At 40.6% G+C, this 18171-nt stretch overlaps 1 protein-coding gene across 3 annotated transcripts in view; it reads right to left on the bottom strand.

The window, feature by feature from the left end:
• Nucleotides 1-6349: 6349 nt before the first annotated feature.
• The window catches only part of LOC129720812 (uncharacterized), a 180328-nt gene continuing 168506 nt past the window's right edge, over nucleotides 6350-18171 (bottom strand). For all 3 annotated transcript variants that reach the window (XM_055672578.1, XM_055672579.1, XM_055672577.1), the window contains one exon: nucleotides 6350-8685. The gene's annotated coding sequence lies outside the window, so the exon portion shown is untranslated. The remainder of the gene's footprint in view (nucleotides 8686-18171) is intronic.

Genomic DNA, 18171 nt, shown 5'->3' with positions numbered 1-18171 from the left:
AATCAGGAGTTAGTTACTATGCCGACCGACAAGATTTCAACGTGATTAAATATAATAAATAAAATTGTTTCAACATTTCAAAAGCTCGAAAAATCATAAAACAAGTACATAAAACTAAGCAAAATGTTCGTAACCGTCTGGTCATAACACGAACGATAAATTTCTAAATTGTAATCCTTCCGATTACATCAAAGCCAGCGTGTTTAATAATTGAGAAACATCCCACCTATTCTGTGGGAAAAACAAAACTCAATTCATGAAAACTCGCTTGGGAGCAATAAAATTTATTTAAAAGCTAAGGAAGTCATAAAAAGAAAAAAAGCATAGGTACTGCTGCGCATAGTGAGTCCGACCCATTTGAACCCCCATCAAAACTAAAATATTAGACGGAAGTGGTGGTTAAATATGTATAGTTTCATAACAATTAATGAATTCAAAAAAATTGTTCTGAAAAACATCGGGAAAGCATCCAAACATATTGTCCCATATCGTAATGAGCAATGGTATTAAATTATATATTAAATTAATTTTTTCTCGGTTTGCTCAAAATACTAATGGGACCGACCCGCCATGCGCGGTAAAACAGTTCAGACATATATGAGCCGTTGAGAGCAAAAGTGGTACATGTACCATTAAGTAAATTTTTCAGGAGACACGATAAACGAAAACAATCAAATAGTAAATTATTTTCAACAATTTTTCCCAACATAACTGCACTAAATCATTGCTGGAAAGGTTTCAAAAGACGGTACATGAAAGCATAACGAGTTCTGGTTGAGAAACTTACACAAACTTCAATGGAAAAACATGTACCACTTTTGTTCTATGAGAAAAATAATGACAACCAGAAAACGTTGAGAGCAAAAGTGGTACATGTCCAGTCTAAGCATGAAGGATGCATTATAGCTCGCTAATCTTAAAACATAGAACATTCATGTCTTCAGCAGAGTTGTTCAAAGGATTGAGTACTATACAATGATGATCTGTTTGTAAAGGAATTCTGTCAGTTTGTGGCGCTAGTGTATATGTAACAGAAGACATTTTAAATAATATAGATCGACTGGGCCAATTCAAAGAAAAATACCCTTGTATCTTTAGAATTGCTATTTGTTAAAAAAACAGAAAGCTTTAGGAACACTTTTGAAAATTGACATTTTACGCTAGCTCCGGATCATTCGGTGAAATCATTTCGTTTCTAGTCAATCCCGCAGAAGCAGTTTCAAAAAAATTAGGAAGCTCTAGGATCACTTTAGAAAATCGACCACAACTACGGTATTTCTGGATCTTCTGGAAGGCTATCGGTGGCCTGCCTAAACCAAACCTGGGTCCAGTGTGTAAATATATATCTATATCAAAGACCTCAGAAAGTTATCTTCTAAATTGGCCACAGCATACGAGTTGATACTGAAATAGATAAAACTCTTTCTGTTACAAAATAGTCACGGGTACACTAGCGCCACGTAGTGAGAAAATTCCAAAACAGACAGATCTTCATCTGAAAGTACTCAATCATTTGACTACTTTGCTGAAGACATGATTGTTCTATATCCTAAGATCTTCGACTTACAATTAATCTAATATGCACAGACTGGACATGTACCACTTTTGCTCTCAACGAAAAGGTGATTATGTTAATTACCAAAAAATTTTCTGGCTATAACTTCAGTTTAGGTTATCAGATCTCGGTTTCTCTTGGATATTCTAGTACGTTATTGCGTTCTGCATCCATTTATACAAAAAACCCAAAAGTGTAAAAATGGCACATTTACCACTTTTGCTCTCAACGGCTCATATCAGAAACACACAAATAGCAATTTAAAGTAAATGGTGTTATTCAATACAATTCTACAAAATGTCAAAAGTGTTATTTTGTGTTGCGTTCTGCGCCTAAAACACGAATTGAAACAAAATCTCAACACATTATCAAAAAACGCCCTTGTCGATTACTAGAAACAAACGCGCAGCGCATAATTGAAAACGAAAAAATGAGACTTATCGCACTCGGCAACCCAGCTTGGTAGCCAGGCAATAAAAAATGTTCTACATGCCTAAAAAAACTTCTTACGCCAAACAGATCATTCACACATTCATACTCTAGCCAAAAGGGCAAACCGAAACCCGCTATCAGCTACCACACAAAACCGAGTGCCTATGCATTCTTAAAAAAAAATATGAGACACAAAACTTAGGCTATTGACATACTGAGGCGTCAAATGAAGCGAAGCAAGAAGCGTCGCAAAAGCGTCCGAGCTACTTCTTCGAACGTCTATATGAAACGCTCAAACCGGTCATACTCGAGCGGCAACGACGCGTCGGTAGAGGCGGCGAAACAGAACGAGTAGTGTTTTGACGCGCGTATACTTACGCGGTAATACCTTGTTCAGACTAATCCTTTCATTGCAAGGTGCTTTATATTTGCATTGTTTTGGTTTGGTAATTTAAAAAAAGCAAAAAGAAAACATTTTCGTTTACAAAATGTTAAAATGTCTAAAAAATGTTAGTGCAGTAATACCATGTTCAGACTAAACCTGATATCGCCAAGTGCTTTATATTCGCCTTATTTTGGTCTTAAATAAAGAAAATATCGGGAAAAATTTTCAGGTCGTCAGGAAAATAACACTGGTATTTTTGATTGATATTGCATGCCCAACATACTGAACTTATTAGTTGCGAAACGCCAGCCGCTGAGTAACTAGCTGTGCTCACAGGGGTTATTCGAAGCCTAACAGATATCATAAACTAGTTGAACCTTACTCGGGGACAGCGGGTTTAAAATTTAAAATAATTTCTTATATTTTTTACTACGTGTGTAGCGCAACTGACTTCAGAAATATTAATTTACTTCATAAAAAAATCTTTATGTTTACTAAAAACGTGATTTACCGTGCTTGAAGAAGCAAACAAATCTTCATTGGACGAATTCATATTTCCTTTGAACGAAATCGCTGCTGGAATCTAGGAATATGACAACACAACGCATTTGCGACGCTCGCTCCAGTATGTCATACCAAGCTTCACCCAACGCTTCTGGTTATTCCGCTTCTAATACGCTCAACGCTTCGCTTCATTTGACGCCTTAGTATGTCATTAGCCTTATACTCATCTGGATGGCGCTTTGGTAGTGATGGTACGCACACCGAGAAGCACCAAGCGACACCATAGCACAACGCTATCCAACTGCCATCCTCTTCGCTCACATCACCACGCAATCTTTTGTACGTGCATTACACACCGCTAGCCAGTGCGATACACCGAGTTAGCACTAACACTTGCACAACTTTCTTGGCTTGGCAATTTGGCAATTTTTGAGCGTGGATAAATTGGTCATTCCAACGCTAGAAACACTCGCATTTTAACTGATACTTCATTATTACCGCGCAACAAAAACATCACTGATAACTTTTCTTCACTTTTCAGCAAACTTGCCTGCATAAATCACTTAAAATTCAATAATTTAACGGAGAGGTTTCAGAGCACGTACCATCAATCAGCCGTGCTGCCAACTCTCCATTTATTGGATAGAAGCGTTAATGTAAATTTGTTGAAACAAATAAAAGTTTGGATGAGAAAGGCTGGGTCTGACCGCTAGGTGGAATAATTTAGGTTTTTATTTCAGTGTACACTCCCTTTGAACTAAAAGTTTTAAATCCGAATAAAGTACTTATAAAACTGACAAATTTTACGAAACGCTAAAATCATACGTTTCGCCACAAATATCGTTGTCCCACTATTTTCAATTTCATCCTACTATGCGGCGCACTATGCGATCCAAGCGTGAAGTCGGGGGAATTCGACTGATTCTCGCGATAAGAATTAATGGCCTCTTAGCTCCCCGGAACTAAGTCCCCGGAACTAAGTCCCCTGAACTTCCATGGTCGTACGTGCTGGTCATGCAGAGCGAACGTAACTTTGAGCACTATGGACAAATTTAAGAAGCTCACTTCCAAGATCTGGGACAAGATTCCGAAAAACCACACGCAAAAGTTGGATGGTGCGAAACCAGTACAAAATTGTGCGTTTTTAGCGCAATTGTTGATGTAATTCGGAACCAGTACTATGATTGCGTGTTGGGCATAACGCAATTAATGCTCTAGCGTTTCTACAATGTATTTGGCAGCTCCAAACTACTACACCTAAACAGTTTCAACTGGTATCAAGCAGCATTGCAAAGCGAGCGAGAAGCAAAACCATTCTCCTCCTTTCTGCTTGAGGACGAGACATATGCTACGCTTTTCAAGTCTTTTGCACACACGCTTTCGAGATACTTTTTCTTCTTCATGCATTTCTCTGAATAGCAGCAAGCACGCACCGACAGTATGAGTGAGACTAACAACACTGATATCAAGTATGTACAGCCAGGGGGCTCTTGTGGCTGTCAAACTCCATACATTTGCCATCTACCACTCATTGATTCTGGTACCAGCGTTTCTGGTACCCACTTTTTGGTTGGTTTGGCCTAAAACAAGTGAAATAGAGTAAACGTCCCATTTTATCGGTAGACTTATTCTCGAGTAAATGTCGTTTTAGATGGGAAAAAACAAGAGCTCAACATTTGTTTTCAGTACTATGTGCACTTTCATTGAATAAGATAAGTTTTGGAAGCATTTGAAATGAAATACTACCGCCGTGATCAATTTATGATTGGTAGGCAAAATATTGACGTTCATAGGCCCCTGTGTACAGCACGGGTGTCTCGCTCATTTCGTGAAGCAACGAGATATCGCCTTGCGCGTCGCAATCCGAGCCGAAAGAGAAGCGAAAGAGCAACCTGCAAATTGTATGTGACGTGTCTAGTCTTGTCGCACATACATGGAAAAGTGTCGGTATATGATACATATTCTGATTTCATTCTATGTCAATGTATTCGCAGTACAACTGTTGCGGTTATGCGTTTCACACATTTATTGTGCGATTTCTGTGCAACATTTTTGCGAATCGGGAAGACACAATGATTGTACAAGATTTCAACTTTTGCGTGCAGGTGTATGCCTCGTGAGATTCTTTTATGAAACATCTCAAGCTCGTCATACGGCACAAAAATGGGGGGATACTCTCAGTTTATATCTCGTAAAGGTTCTTAATAACCATTGCCTCAACAAAAACATTTTTTAATACATTTTTGAAGTGTATTCAAACTTATTAAACGCCTTTATAATCGATTATCGCAGACAGAAACTGGAAGTCACCATCTTGAATTTTAAAATATCATCGGATATAGATATCCGGTTTCTAAGCGTCGTCATTCAGGTTCCGGTGATCTGGGGGTGCGAAAACGTTTCTCTTCGAAACCGGAAGTCGCCATCTTAAACTTAAAAATTGCGTAGAACGTACGGTCTTGAGACAGATTTTAAAATTATTGAAAAGATTCAAAAAGTCTCACAGAAAACGAGTTTCCTGATTACTCGTTTGGTTTGTCAATAAATGTTATGGTGCATTGTAAGATATTTTTCTTTCATGTAAAAACGATTAAAATTAATTGATTTGTTCTATGTCCACTCCCAATCATCTGCTATAGTCAGCCCAATCTGTGATAAATCAGTTCCCAAGAAGCATCCATATTTAAGTTTTACTTTAGATATGCAAATAGTAAACATTCATTTAACTTACTGTTAGTTTGTCCCCGAAGTTACCCACCGTGCGAATTCACAAGGTGCCTACTCATGCCGAACAGCAACCCCCTTTGCTATTCAGTGAAACAACCTGATGCTCGTCTTCCTAAAACGTAAATGGTAACAATAACGGAGACGACGACGACGACGACGTCAGCATCGCTTGCCGACAGAAAGGAAATGAGATTGATGAAGTTGACACCATCAAATAGGACCATTCACACCTACTAGACCCGCATCGAACCAAAAACCCTAACAGCCAAAAGTGCAAAGAGGAATCTACCGTCGGGTGCCGGCAGCCAAACATCGACGGAAGACGGTAAATGGAATATATCGAGATTTGAATTATTCAAAATGACACGATAGCTTGTTCGATACGAATAGCTGCTAGGTGAACCGGCGCCTGAAGGTGTAAACTCACACCGAACGGGTGTTTTGGTTCGGTTGGAAAAAGCAGTAAAATGATTACGATCCTCCGCAAGGATGAACCAGCTAGGATAGTGAGAAGGAAAAATAGAACTGATAGATTTATGACTATTCCATGAAAAAGTGAATTATTCGCTCTAGTGCCAGCGTAAAGGCAAGCTTTTTATCAGATTAAGAAACATGCAGAAAAAGGCTTAAACGTTGCCATCCAGGATGACAGGTATCCAAAGAAGAATCCAAACATAAGCATATTTTTCGGAAGTAAGGTTTGGTTGAACATTGCTGTCATCATTCGAAAACAGTATCAAACCAGATTAGTTTATACACTTTTATTGATTTATCATTTTTTAACATAACGTGAAACATTTTGATTTCGTTCACCCTCAAACAAATTCACACGTTAAATTCAATATTAACTACTGTCCTGTCGGGGTGATCAACGGTAAATTTGGTTTTGTTTGACTGTTTTTTCTTCTTTTAATCCTTCATATTCATTCGCTATCAGTTGGTACAAACGCCATATTGATAACCACATATAGCTATATTGTTTCATTGTTTATTTTACTATTCTAGTGTCTTGTTTTCAACAGTTTTTGAATTACATGTTTCGATATATGTATACTAAAGTGGGTCGTTCCTGGCTTGTCATTGTTTATTGTTGTTTTTTTTTTCTTTTTAATGGGATAGATCAATCACTTAGTGTATTTTATTGTATTCAAATGTGCCTGTTTAAATGATTTGAGTATAATTTATTACAAATTTTTGATTATATCTTGTTCAAGTGTGCTGCTTCTTGCTCGCAATTAGTACAAATATCGAACTTATTCCTATATAAATACGGTTTCTACAAAATATATTCTGTAAACATGGAAATCATAGTCAAAGGGATTCGATTAAAACAACCCATACAAATAGTGAAGGAGCGCAACTGCGAACAGTAGAAAGGGATATGTAACACTTCATAAGGGTATTTTGGAAGACTAATTCCGTACTCGGTTTTAACAGGGATATTCCTATTCTTACACACTGATGGGCGTAAAACCTCTCGCCACCAATAATAACAGTTGAATTTTTGGTTTAGTAAAATACAGCTGCAATTTAAAGTCTATTGGTTAATGGTGCGTTTCTACGTCATTGAGGCCTGCATATGGTGCAACTCGAAAAACATCACGAACGGTATGAATTTTCCGGTTCGAATGAGCACGTTTGTGTGCTGAAATGGACGTGACCTTACCCTTAGCACTGAATAAAGGAGTTTTCGCAAACTGTGCGCGCAATGGTCAACACAATGCAATACTGGATGATATAATTTATTTTTTTTCACCTAACGTGAGTTTATTTTGAAAGCTACCAAGATGATATCTCACGAGGGTGGATTTAAAAGTTTAGACCACACTACAAAAAAAAACAGCGCTGATTCTGTTTCAGATAAAGATGGAAAGATATTTTTCCGCGTCCATGGCATTTTTATACTTACAAACAAAACCGTGCATCAAACATTTTGCAAATATTTGCAACGTCCAATAATGGTAGAATGGTTCATTGAAGCAGAATCAGCTTGGAAAGCGCTACCGAAAGGATTATTATTATTGATATACATGGCGAGCCACACCGTTGCATACAAAAAACAACATCGCTGAGCCGGCCTGGTAACACCATGTCCGGACAACCTGGTTGAGTGCGGCCAACCATAGTCCAGCTCGTAGGTCGGTACACTGACTGTATAAATATCGGCAAAGGTGTTTGATTTAAAAACTCGTTCAATTTAAACAAATGGCATGTACGTGACCCGTTCGCTTTACCAAATGCCGTCGTTCGGTGGCCAGGGGTTAAACGCCCGATGTATGAACAAAAAACCCAAAAAAAAACAGATAAATCCGGATATGGACGCTCAACTAGATATAAGCTCAGGATTAGCCGATAAAAAGAACCATTCCTTTTACATCTACACTACTATATGGTTTCCGCGAAATTATAACATTTTGATTGGGTTTGTTTACGTTTCTGTTATCACACTATTCTACATCGGCTGTAGGATTGAATCCATGAACGTACCGTCATAGAAGGTACTTCCTGTACACACGGTAAACTGAATCAATGAATAGTTTCGTTACTGTTTCCATCATCGCTTAAGCTCTTACTGTATAGTTTGTATATATGCTTCATAAATATCGCTATTATATTAGTCACTAGTGTCAATCACCTCGTTCTCATTTCCTTCCATATATGGGTATTTGGTTTAGCTGATTTGAATTAGACACCCAGTTTAATGCTTCTTTCAACTCTTCTGAATTAGCTACGTAGAAAGTTTTCCTAAATTCACTAGTAGCAATAGTAGATGTGGTTATTCAAAATCTACAGTTCACAGCGAGAAGTTTTTTTTTTGTCAGTGTGTGTTCATTTGGTTCGTGGTAAATACATGTATATATGTACTCGCAAGTTTAAATGCACAAGAAAAAAAAATTAAATTTCTGTTGAATTTTGCCGTTCATTTACGCTTGACTCGCAGAAACGCACTTTGATCCTAGTTTAAGTATGTACTTCCGGAAAAATGTAACGCTGCGGCCGCTCTCATCATAGTCGTTGATTTTTGTGCTAGCCTTCCATTGTGTCGTCTCGGCGTCTGGAGAGGGATTGTTCTACAAAATATCTGCAATGAAATATAAACGAAAAATGAAGGTAAAAATGATTATAAATACCACAAGAATTGAGCCTCCTGAATCCAGGAAGCTAAATAAATCCCTTAATGATGTAAAACTTCAACGAAAGATATATAGATAAAGATAAAGATATAATTTAAACAAACGTTAAAAAATATATTTTCGTTTGATTTCCATAGAAACTTCAAAAGATCAGTTGAACATTGATGGTTATCTAATCATGGAGAAAAAATAAACGAAAATGTTGAAATTTTTTAAAAAAGAAAACAGTTAAAGTCAAAACAGTTTATTTGATTGATATAACGTCTTCAGCGAAGTTGTGAACAGTAATTTTATCAGTCCATAAAAACATGAAACATGAGACAAAAAAAACGTAAATAGGATAATAGGAAACTACAAACTGTAAGCCAATCCATAATGAGTTTGGAGGAATCAAAAATATCATATTTGTTAAAACAAAACTTTTCTTTTTTTCATTTTGTTGGGAACAAAAAAATGGTAATTTACACCTTTGCCCAAGACAACAACCGCACAATGTCCAAAATGGCTGTGGGCGCCGACGTTGGCCAGCATGGCGCGTCTGTGATGGTTTGGGGTCGTAACCACGCGTAAAAAGATCCCACTGCTGTTTATCACTGCGTGTAGATAAAAAGTGAAATCCAACACCGCGTGCAATAAGGCCGATGTTCTGGAAAAGGAACCTCTACGGAAAGGGTCTTTACGTTCTTGAATAGGGCGGTGCACTGGTCCACACTGCGAATATCGTCCTAGCGTGATGTCGGGGAGTTTGACATTAGATTTTTGTGGCCTCCCAGCTACCCGGACCTCAATCCCCTGGATTTTTATATATAGTTGTACATGCTAGCCATGCAGACCGAAATAAAGTGAGCACTATAGGTCAGTTAAAAACTCTTATTTCCAAGATCTGGGACGAGACCCCGATGGGCCAGATACGTGCCGCGTGCTATGAAAGTGGGGTGGGCCTCCAGCTAATATATCACAAAGGTTCTCAATAAGCTTCAATAGAAATTGATTCAGGAAAGAATATCTTGTTTTTTTTTTACCAAATGTTCAAAATGTGGTCGATTTTGTTGAACACCCTGTAATTTGAATATTTTTTTGGGTTTATTTGTACAAATAAAATTTAAAATGAATTATTGAATTCGCCTATTGTTACATAATGTCCGTAGAATCCTGCCCAGTGAATTGAGAAACGTGTTGTCTCGAACGCTTTAGCCAAGGCTGCCATTATCACGAGACTCGGTAACGTGGCCCTAGTGCGGCGACATACCCAAACAATTACACCACGAATAATCAAGCAAACATAACTCGAAACATTCAGCACCGACCTGGGCAACGAAAAACGAACCGCAAATGGAAGCACGGTACCTGGAACTGCAAGTCGCTAAATTTTGATGACGGAGACAGGGTGCTGCTTGAGCAGTTAAAATCCCGCAAGTTCGGCATCGTGGCTCTGCAGGAGATGATCTGTCGCAAAAGGTAAGAAGGTTTGGAGAGTCCCTGGAGGCAAGGCCGAGTTCTACCAGAGCGATGGAGCAACCAACGCACACTGGGAAAAAATAAGCCCACATTCCCACTAATGAGAAGCCGCTGGGTTGACAACCTAGTATATAGCATTTCTTATGTAAAATTGGTCAAGAAATCGATTGGTGATAGTTTCATTCTGTGCAGGGCACGGGAAAAGGTCTATATTTTCAAAAATACGCAAAAATAGGCTGACCTCACAGCCTACCCACACAAACGACAACGGCCAACGATGTATCAACTTCGTAGCTTTCATATGAGACCTGGTGATCACCTGGTGATCAGCAGCACCTTCTTTCCATACAAAGCCACCTGGAGATCACCGCCGTACAACAAATCAAACTGACCACGTTCTCATTGATGACCAGTTTTCTCGAACATCACAAACATAAAACAAATATCACGGCGGAGGCAATCTAAGAAAACCTAAAGTAGAGACTAGGCGACTGATCCGGGGCAGACGGCTGAACTATGAAATGCGGTGTCTCGCCAGCTAAACCTAAGACGGCTTGATGAAGTTTTGGGTAATACTAGTTTAGAGTGTTATATTTTGTGTGCAAAGTTTTATTGAGATCTGTCAAGTAGTAACCGAGATGCATTCGCAACAAGAAGAGCTACGCCAGCTAATCTTGGGCGCGGTGATCGATAATCCTGGTCAGTCGCACAGATGGATCTTCAAAAGGCTTGGAATCCACCTTTCCACCGTGTCCCGCGTTGCGAAGATGTTCCGGGAGACGAAGACCATCGAGCGGGGCGCAGGAAGCGGCCAAAAACAGAAGGCGTGGAAGATAAGGTAGTAAAAAAAAGCAAAACCTTGGTGCTACATTCCGATTCGGAAGTCGACTTTCTGTTTATTATGCATAGACTTCGCAGCCAACTGTTAAGTGTACAGGACAATTGCGGGGCTAGTGCTACGATCCTATTGACACTAAGAGTCTCTCCCGAGCCGAGACTCGATCCTATGACAACTGGCTTGTTAGGCCTCCGTCGTAGTTCGAGACCAGCTGGGAGGGTACAACACTCCTTCCTCTTGACAAAATTAGTCCTTCGTATAATAAAACTTATCATAGGAATATTAATCCTCTCCAGGGAATTGTAATTGGCGATATTGGCACGGGGAACGAGGTTTCGATAAGACTCCTTCCTCTTGTCATAATTAGTAATTAGAGAAAAAAAATACTGTCAAAACGAAGTATATTTTTTTCCAGTGTTGACTCATAACTGCGACCAAAGACATTTGATCTATTGTGACATTGTCCAGATGCTTTCTGTACTCCGCACTTCATATAATTGGCAGTATCACTATTGAAGTAAGTTATACGCTTATTATTTATATCCGTGCTTGTGTGTGATTTTTACCCTTCCGTTTCAAGCTTACTGCCCTACTATACCCAGCCTCTTTTCATCCTAACAATATCGCCTAGTAACAATTCCTGAAGAGTACTTTTAAACGTTTTTTAGGAGGAGAGTCAACAGGGGTACTGTAGAATTCAGCTTGATGAAAGGGTATGTGGTGGGGAAGTTGAGAATAATCTCATGTTAAGGTCCTTTGACAGTCAAATCAGGGGTATCTTGGCCTTCGTAGCAGGACGGAGCGATCCTAGAGCATACGGCACCGCACGAAACTGACGATGTACAAAACCCTAATTAGACAAGTAGTTCTGTACTTGAAACCGTGACTGGAAAAGTACAATGGGCGTACAATGTTGTGAGAATGCCAGACAGCAATCGCAACAATGGTGTTCGTTTATCGAATGTCTAATTCATACCGAGCAACCAATCACTACCTCTCTTCCTAAGCACAGCCGACACTAACGGATACAACCGATTTGGCTATGTAAACGATTTGTTGTTGTTGTTGTTTCACTCGAGGTCGCTTTCTGTTCTTGATGCTTATTTACTTTCCTTGCTATTTTTTATTCTTCTACGCTCCACCCTCTTTCCAAATATCTGACGAAACCTTGATATGAAAGGTACCATTCGAACATTTCACCCCATCATTTTAATTCCAAAACTGTACCAGTATCATACGCACATCATCGAATTGATTTTCTCATTCGTTCATTGACCGGCAAAACGGACCTTTCTTTCTGGAGCAGCAGAAAGCGGGTGGTGGCACATAGTGGTTGCTTTTCACAGCATCGAATTAAATTTCTCATTCGTTCGTATGTATGGATTGCTATAGCACGTGTGTGAGTAGCTATAGCGGGTGTTTATCGAAGATTAAGTGATTTCTCGTTTATTCATTGAAACATCATTAAAAATATTAAAACGCCTAAAAGAACACGGTTGTGAATTCGACTTTACAGCAGCGATTCAAACTTCTTCAGCTAGTCTTTATTCATCAAAGAAAAGTTACTGCCGATGAATGATCACTCATTTACTAGATTTTTCATCTAGTCAAGTTCTCCACCGGTTAACCAATTAACTCCACCCCATTTTCAACCGTTTTTTTTTTTTTCAACCAACCCCAGCGATTATTTTATTGCGTTTGTCTCCTGGTGGCGACTAGCTGCACCCAGGGAAACAAATTGTACAGTTTTTGATGACATCCGAGAGCGTCCCTCTATGACAGTGTTGGTACTGGCAAAATGAAGACATCCGCGACATATAAAATATATTGTGACTTTAACGTTATCGTTTAGTTCCCCATACAAGAATTTTTTTTTTTGCTATTCACCTTATTCCCATGTCGACGATAGCATGTATGGTTGCATATAACATTCGGTATCCGATACATACATCCTTCAGTGCACAGCCGCTCTATAGTCGAGTTTGCTTTTTTTTGCACGAAGGCTGTCGATGAGTTGCCGAGCAGTCCTTACGCTTCTTCTTCTCACAGCCTTTTTTAACAGCCGTCTCCCGACATCCATCATTGGCAAATAAAAAAGATAGGGAAAATGTCTCCGGTGGATTCGGGCTGTTACCGAAACGCGCTGTTTGTGTAGTGCGGACACGAACGTCGGTATAAAAAACAGCTTCTTCTCTTTGCTACTTTCGCTACCCCGAAGACATCCTTCAAATAATGCCGATTCGACACACGGAGTACATTTGTCGTTTCCTTTTGTGATGCTCTGTTGCCAATACGTTCTCAATGTGACCCTCGGACTTTGAAGACCTTAGAAGACAGTAAAAAACTGTACCAGTGGCATGTCTGGTGTAGGATCTTGATCTTTGAACATCAATTAATTATAATAAAATCAATTGTTTGCCGCAATTTTAATTTTTTATTCTGGATATTTGGTAAAGTTGCGCAAAAAAGGGATTTTGAGCAAAGAGCCTTTGAAATTATCAGTCTGTAGTATTTCTTTTACTTTTTGAATTATAGTGCTGTGCTTATTCTTTGAAAAAAATAATAAATTTTGTAATCACAAAGGCCGAGTATAGTGGGATTTAATACTTAGTGACAATACGTGAGCCTAGAGAAACTTTTATTGTTTAACAATATTTATATCTCCATTCTGTGCCGAACACGCATCAGTATCGGACGTGTTTGGTGATCGTTCCGATAGAATATAAAACAAAAGACGCGTGAGCAAGTGTTGGCATTGTTTGCCTGGTCGAGCGAAGGTTCAAGGTCGCCCGCCTTTGTGCAACTGTTTCGCATCGTGGCTGTTTGCTGGTGCGTAAGCCGATTTGGCTGCTAAGTGATTTGTGCTACAGCAGTGGACGAGAATCTCAACACAAAGGAGGAAAAAGAAGAAGCCAACAGTTGACAGCGAGTTGTGTTGCTGTGCTGAGTGATCACACACCCGGCTCGCTGCTGGTGGCTGTTTGGAGCTGCTGTATTGGTGCTGCTGGCTGTAACGGCTGCAGCTTCGACCGTTCGGACAACCAACCCTGCTGAAAGGAGAAGTAAAGAGGTACGTGTTCTGTCGGTACTAGTGCGCTAGATTTAGCGCGATGGATGTAGATCCCTCGCCTCCCGTGCCACCATCCCCGAACCCCTCCGACCCTGTCCCTCCTGCCAACCCTTCCTCTGTTAATTCTCCAGTCCCCCCTCGCCCCAAGCTTTACTCGGACGGATCTCAGGGCAGTTTTACTGTTTTCTTTCGGCCAAAAGCAGGACCGAAATCGAAACCGTTAAACATCCTGCAGATTTCGAAAGACCTGACGGAGGGGTACAAGGCCGTGACCGAAATCTCCAAGGTCAGACCCAACAAGCTCCGTGTCGTGGTCAGCGACCTGGAACAGGCCAACGCTATTGCTCGCTCCGAGCTCACACGCGAGTATCGCGTTTATATACCCGCACGAGACGTGGAGATCGACGGTGTCATAACCGATTCGAGTCTGTCGGTCGAGTGTATCTTGGCAAGCTGTTTTGGCTGCTTCAAAAATGCTTTGTGTCACGACGTAAAAGTAAAGATCATAGATTGCAAGCAATTGCGGTCTGTGTCTCTTGTCAACGGCACAAAAGTGTACACTCCGTCAGACTCGTTTCGTGTTACGTTTGCCGGATCTGCTCTCCCTAGCCACGTCTCGATCGATCGGGTTCGTCTGCCTGTGCGATTGTATGTACCCCGTGTTATGAATTGCACCAATTGCAAGCAGCTAGGCCACACAGCCGCCTACTGCTGCAATAAGGCACGATGTAGCAAGTGTGGAGAAACTCATGCGGACGATTCTTGCAGTGTAAATGCTGAAAAATGTATTCACTGCGGGGAAAATCAGCATGAGCTCTCCACATACCCGGTGTACATGCAGCGCAGAGATAAAATCAAGCGGTTACTTAAGAAGCGTTCAAAGCGATCTTACGCTGAGATGCTGAAGAAGACCGTGACCACTTCTACCATAACATCGAACCCCTTTGATCTGTTGTCCTCTGATGAAACCGATTCTGACGATTCACCAGCGGGAACAACTTATGCCAATCCTGGGGCGTCTAGAAAGAGGAAAAATATTTCCTCTCCTAAACTTCCCCGAAAAGGTCCTAAGATTTCCCAAAGTGAAATGAAAGTTACAAACAAACCAAACAGTGCTGCGGAAAAACCGAAGCAAACTCCTCCTGGGCTTGCAAATTTGAAGTCCCAGAAGGAGTTCCCAGCACTGCCAGGAACATCTAAAACCCCAGTTGTTCCTTTTGCACTCCCAGTTGATGAAACAAACTCTGGATTAGTGAAATTTTCTGACATTGTGGACTGGAATTTTGAAACTTTCAATGTACCCGATCCAATCAAAATTTTTCTTACAGCATTCCTCCCAACAGTTAGATCATTTTTGAAGCAGTTGACTGCCCAATGGCCCCTCCTTGCAGCGATTGCATCCTTCGATGCCTTAATCATCTGCGTATACGAAGGATTCTATCTCTGTCTTACAAAGGAATTGTAGAAGTATTTTACCAAAAATGGATTCATTTAAAGTTTTGATAAATAGAAACAAATGCGATGCATTTTCCCTTTGTGAAACTTGGCTTACTTCAAATATTGATCTCAACTTCCATGATATTAATATTATTCGCCTTGATCGAGACACCCCATATGAGGGAATACTTTTAGGGATTAAAAAGTGCTATTCTTTCTATCGTATTAACCTCCCCTCGATTCCAGGCATCGAAGTTGTCGCATGTCAAATGACAATACAAGGTAAAGAGCTTTGTATTGCCTCAATATATATTCCTCCCAGAGCACAGGTTGGGCAACGGTTGCTCTTTGATTTAATAGAACTTCTTCCCTCGCCACGTTTGATTTTGGGAGACTTCAACTCTTATGGCGTGGCATGGGGTTCCCCTTACAATGATAACCGCTCCTGTTTAATATATAACCTTTGCGATGACTTCGACATGACTATTTTAAACAACGGCGAAATGACACTTATCCCGAAACCTCCAGCGCGCCCAAGCGCTTTGGATCTATCCTTATGTTCAACGTCGCTACAGTTGGATTGCACATGGAAGGTAATCCTCGATCCTCACGGTAGCGACCATCTGCCTATTCTTATTTCAATTACTAACGGTTCAACTCGCATGCGACCAATTGACATTCCGTATGACCTCACACGGAATGTCGATTGGAAGTTATACGAGGAAATGATTTCAAAAGCGGTCGATTCGATTCAACATCATCCACCTTTTGAAGAATACGACCTCCTCGCGGGCTTAATCCTCGACGCCGCGTTGCAAGCCCAAACGAAAAAATATCCCGGCGTAACGATCAAAGAGCGGCCTCCAACACCGTGGTGGGACAAAGAGTGCTCCGATGTCTACACGCAAAGATCCGACGCGTTTTTGGCCTTCCAGAAGGGAGGTATACCCGACGACTATATACGGTATTCGGAGTTTAATACCAAGCTTAAAAGCTTGGCTGAAGCAAAGAAACGCGGATATTGGCGTCGGTTCGTGAACGAGACGTCGAGGGAGACATCGATGAGCACTCTTTGGAACACAGCCCGAAGAATGCGGAATCGCGTAACGGTCAACGAAAGCGAGGAGTCTTCAAGTAGGTGGATATTTGATTTTGCCAGGAAAGTATGTCCGGACTCTGTTCCTGCGCAAAACTTTGTTCGCGATACGTCTCCGGGTCACGACGCGATAAAATCACCTTTTACGATGGCAGAATTTTCAGTTGACCTCCTGTCCTGTAACAATAACGCACCTGGGTTAGATAGAATCAAATTAAACTTGTTGAAGAATCTACCCGGCAATGCCAAGAGGCGCTTGTTGAACTTGTTCAATAAGTTCCTGGAGCAAAACATTGTACCACAGGATTGGAGGCAAGTGAAGGTGATCGCCATCCAAAAACTAGGGAAACCAGCTTCTGATCACAACTCTTATAGGCCGATTGCAATGCTATCCTGTATCCGGAAATTGATGGAAAAAATGATACTCCGTCGTTTAGACCACTGGGTCGAATCAAATGGTCTACTATCAGACACTCAATTTGGCTTCCGCCGTGCCTAAGGGACGAATGATTGTCTTGTGTTGCTTTCAACAGATATTCAGCTGGCGTATGCTCGCAAAGAACAAATGGCGTCTGCGTTCTTGGACATTAAGGGGGCTTTTGATTCCGTTTCTATTGACATTCTTTCGGGTAAACTTCACCGACAAGGATTTTCTCCAATTTTGAACAATTTTTTGCACAATTTGTTGTCCGAAAAGCACATGCATTTTACGCACGGCGATTTGGCAACTTTTCGAATTAGCTACATGGGTCTTCCCCAGGGCTCATGTTTAAGCCCCCTTTTTTACAATTTTTATGTAAATGACATCGACGAATGTCTGGCAAATTCATGCACGATAAGACAACTTGCAGACGACAGTGTAATCTCTGTTACAGGAGCCAAAGCTGCCGATTTGCAAGGACCATTGCAAGATACCTTGGACAATTTGTCTGCTTGGGCTTTACAGCTAGGTATCGAATTCTCTCCGGAGAAGACTGAGATAGTAGTTTTTTCTAGGAAGCATGAACCTGCTCCGCTTCAAACACAATTAATGGGTAAAACGATTTCTCAGGTTTTGGTACACAAATATCTTGGTGTCTGGTTCGACTCTAAAGGCACCTGGGGTTGTCACGTTAGGTATCTGATGGAAAAATGTCAACAAAGAGTGAATTTTCTTCGTACAATAACCGGACAATGGTAGGGAGCCCACCCAGAAGACCTTATAAGGCTTTACCAAACAACGATATTGTCTTCCGCTCCGCAGCAAACACACATTTGATCAAACTGGAGCGAATACAATATCGTTGTTTGCGTATCGCCTTGGGTTGCATACAGTCGACCCATACAATGAGTTTGGAGGTCTTAGCTGGAGTACTACCATTGAAAAACCGCTTCTGGAGCCTGTCTTCTCGCATTCTTATCAAATGTGAGGTCTTGAACCATCCTGTGATTGAAAATTTTGAAAGGTTAATCGAACTTAATTCTCAAACCCGTTTTATGACATTGTATTTCAATCACATGTCCCATAATATTAACCCTTCTTCGAATATTCCAAA

The sequence above is a fragment of the Wyeomyia smithii genome, chromosome 2 (assembly GCF_029784165.1).
Source record: "Wyeomyia smithii strain HCP4-BCI-WySm-NY-G18 chromosome 2, ASM2978416v1, whole genome shotgun sequence".
Lineage (NCBI taxonomy): Eukaryota > Metazoa > Arthropoda > Insecta > Diptera > Culicidae > Wyeomyia > Wyeomyia smithii.
The sequence above is the reverse complement of the archived record's forward strand: the minus strand, read 5'-3'. Positions and strand labels throughout refer to the sequence as shown.